The sequence below is a fragment of the Triticum aestivum genome, chromosome 5B, assembly GCF_018294505.1.
Source record: "Triticum aestivum cultivar Chinese Spring chromosome 5B, IWGSC CS RefSeq v2.1, whole genome shotgun sequence".
In the NCBI taxonomy this organism is placed as follows: domain Eukaryota; kingdom Viridiplantae; phylum Streptophyta; class Magnoliopsida; order Poales; family Poaceae; genus Triticum; species Triticum aestivum.
The window spans coordinates 420,760,616-420,761,899 of NC_057807.1; positions in this window are offsets into that span (position 1 = coordinate 420,760,616).

Here is a 1,284-nt window from a genome sequence, read left to right on the forward strand (position 1 = left end):
GTGAGCTATCGAATTGGTTAGGGGCAGAAGACGGTCTTGTGGTCTGAAGCCAAGCAGCAGAAGCATGAGTCCTTGAGTTCTTTGGCTGAAGGTGGTGGCTTGGTCCAGCCTCACAGATTGGGAAGCTTGGCGGCTTGCTCCAACTCGCGGATGGGAAGCTTGGCGGCAACTCCCATGGCCACGGGCATTACCTTTCGTCCAACAAAAATCCAAGGACCTTCCCCAGACTGAGCACCCACAGCCTCCGCGCTTGATCCAATAACAATATCGACGTCTGCTTCCAACAAGCAAAGCAAATCTCCAGCTGAGTCCCTGATATAAACCGACAATGATGATGTTGTGCTGTCTAGGTCACTTTTTATCATTTTGAACTTCTCAACTTTGTCTAGAGACTCCATCCTTTCTTTGATTTGACTGGTCGAAATAGATCCCTCAAAGGTAAACTTATTGGAGTGTATGCTTAATGTATCTAGACTATATTCCATTTGCTTTAGGAAGATGATTAGTTTGAACTTTGTGAGGATGAGAGGCTGAGATTGTTTGATATTTAGAAGAACAATCTGGGGTGAGACTATGATGCAATAGAGTGAGATGAAAATGATATGGACTGCTTCAAATCTTTGATGAACAAGATAGAGTCAGATAGAAAATAGGAGCCAAAAAGTCTCCACTTTGACAGAGCTTTGCCTCCAAATCGAAGTTGCTACAATGGTGGTCCACAAAAGTATCTGGAAAATCAAAATGTCTTTGAAGATGAAAATCTTCTTGTGGCTATAAGAAGAAACATTTTAAAATGACATCTTATTGAATAGAGGATGGACTAGGAATGGCTAGTGTTACTTTTGTGGCCAGTAAGAAACTATGAAACATCTGTTCCGCGCCTGCAGCCTTGCTAAATTCTCTTGCAAAGTTATTCTTTGTGCTTCCAATCTGGTTAGACCTCCAAATGATGTACTTGACCTCATTGCTGGTTGGCTAGATACCCCCTCCCCCAAATCAATGCAAACTAGCAGTGCTCTACGCTGGATGATCTGGAAACCAGAAATGTGGCTTGTTTTCATAAGAAGATGCATGATGGTCTGATAGTAGTTACATCTAGCCTTTGTCAACACCTCACAAAACTGGCAAATCTTGCAGACAAACCAAGGGGCAGGAAGTATTGAATCTAGAGTTGTGAGGATCAAGATTGTGATGCAAGAGATGTATAGCAAAAGACATGGTTGCACGCCTATGGTTCCCAGGATCTTGGGTGGTTGAGCATCTTCTCCATTGGCTTGGATCTTC